This window comes from Nanorana parkeri, unplaced genomic scaffold, assembly GCF_000935625.1.
Source record: "Nanorana parkeri isolate BGI_ZX_2015 unplaced genomic scaffold, ASM93562v1 scaffold35, whole genome shotgun sequence".
Lineage (NCBI taxonomy): Eukaryota > Metazoa > Chordata > Amphibia > Anura > Dicroglossidae > Nanorana > Nanorana parkeri.
This window is the reverse complement of record NW_017306303.1, coordinates 1,211,288-1,213,762: the sequence shown is the minus strand read 5'-3', so window position 1 is coordinate 1,213,762 and position 2,475 is coordinate 1,211,288.

Genomic DNA, 2,475 nt, shown 5'->3' with positions numbered 1-2,475 from the left:
GCTAGTTCCATACGCCAGAGGAAACTTTTAGAAATGAACCCCTAAGTGGACTTTTTATTTGATATTTACATCTAATAATCTTTAAAAGGATTACTTTTTGATTTCAGAACATCATTTGATGGCATTTTTTCTGGTAGGAGTCTCCACCATCTGGTCCATGAAATTGTCGCGCAACATGTTTAGAAATCGCCCCGCCTTTGCCGAACCCGAAGTTCCATTGGCCCAATTTATGTCTGGGTAATTGAAGTCACCCATCACGACTACATTGCCCTCTCTCCCAGCTATTCCTATCTGTGAGTGAAGATTGACTTCTCCCTCTTTTTTTTGGCTGGAAACTTTCTCTAAGGACTCTAACAAGTGCTTCTTTGATAGCATTCTGCAGCTTCTTCAGATATTCATGGCAAGACCTTTTATTCCCAAGTCAGTCCAAAAGTAATCTTTTGGATTGAACTCTAACAACTATACTGAAGTCACTGTCATATTCAATGAACAAGCTTGAGATGTTGTGTGCTTGATGTTAAGGGCAACAATATTTTCGAGAAAACATTTCCCACAAAATATTACACCATCACCGGAACCATAGACATAAGACAAGATTGGTGTTTATTAAACCTAAAGTCATCCAGTTTCTACCATGGCCCCACTTTCTTGTCTTGAGTGGCCTAACCTTATCAGCATTTAATATGTTATACTTTTGTAGCACTCCCCCTTTCCCAGTCAGCGCTATCCCAGCACAGGATAACACTAGCGGTGGCTCTGAAGGGGTGATCTACAGTAAGCTGTACTAACGGGTCTCCCTGTCTTTCCTCTACAAGAAACCTCTATTGTGGATCCACAGCACACCAGCACACCTTGAGTTACTAGGGTTGGTTGCTATGGGTTATGACAGCTCTGATTCTTCTTGTCTAGGGATACATTTACTCGCTTCTGCCCATCAGCACTTACTACCCTTCTGCTGAATGATTGAAGTGAGGTCCAGACTGTAGTTGTGATGCTTGAAACTTTTATTTGCAGAACTTCAGGGAGAGGGGTAGAGGAGGGTTAGGATCACCCAGGCAGATGTAGACTCCATGTCTTTTCAGAGAGAGTGCGGTTACAGCTTCCATGCGCCGCAGGCTAAGCACCTGACACTGCATTACTTGAGGTAGAAGATACTAATCCTTGTCTTTAGCAGTAGCAACCACTGGACCTGCTGCCACCAGGTTCCAGGGTGATTCCATGGCTAGTCCCCAGATTTTGAGGCCTAGTCTGCTTAGGCAGTCCAGCACAGCCTCCCCGCAGGCAGGGCTCACATGGCCCACCCCGAGTATTTATCTCCTCCCCCAGCATGCACCACTGGCTCATTCAACAGTCATTGGCTAGGAAGGGATGTCTACTCCTAGCAATCACATTGGCTGCTCTGTTCTATCACCAGGGCACTCCCTGCAGTACCTCTGGCAGCAGACAGATGGCACGCAATGATAGATTGTTTAGGGGGGAAAACCACATGAACCAAAACTACAAATTAGTGTCAGACCGCATATAGTCTGATAAATACTAGATTTAATAGCAGCCTTTCCCCTAGGGCTCTACACTTTGAAAGATGCCCTTCTGCACGCTGGAGCAGTAGTCTGAAAATGCGGGATATAAAATGGTAGGATGTTAGCTGCTTCTGAGCTGCTACAACTGACACTTCTATCAACAATTAAGAATACTTATACAACAACTGTACCTTTGGTACAGTTATCCTTTAATCTGTCTCCGTGCCCCCAATAAGTGCTGGCCAGCTGGACAAATATCCTATATCCAATTATTTTCCATTCATTTACTCTAATAATACAGGGGGGAAAATTCTTAATGACTTGTTTTACTAACCTTGTGCGTCACACTTACATTTTTAGCTCCTCACTGAGGGTAGGGTAGCACGTGCACTAAGAACACAGGAGGAGGGGGCAGCAGGTGAGTGGCTTACTACTCTAGGCTTAGGGGATAGCTGTGTCAGTGTACACCTGCTTGGAGCACTTACACAATGGTGGCTCCATAGGGTCCGGCAAAGGGAAGAAGTCAATCAAGAACCAGAAATTGGAGCAAACACTAAGGAGAAAAGCCTTATCTCGGGAAAGGAAAACTTTTCAAGATCAAGCAGCATTACGCACCGTGAGTTTCTGCATCTGCTATATATATTGCTAAAAAAGCCTTTAATATCACTTTATAGTGCATGTAAACCCTAACAATAAACTTCTCTTATTTGCACCCTTTTAAATATACCATTAAAAGTGTTTTGTGATGTGTTTATTAAGTGCAAAAAATGCCTGCTGATCATATAAAAAATGCAGAGCTGTCCTGTGTCCTGTGCTAACTCCTGTCTCATCTCAAGGACAGTAATTATCTCTCCAAATCCTTGTCTTGGGACTACAGAATGATTAGTGTTTAGGGAGAGTGGGTGGGTCTGAGTTACTTGCCAAGAGAAAACTGGGCAGGGCTGACACCACTCAG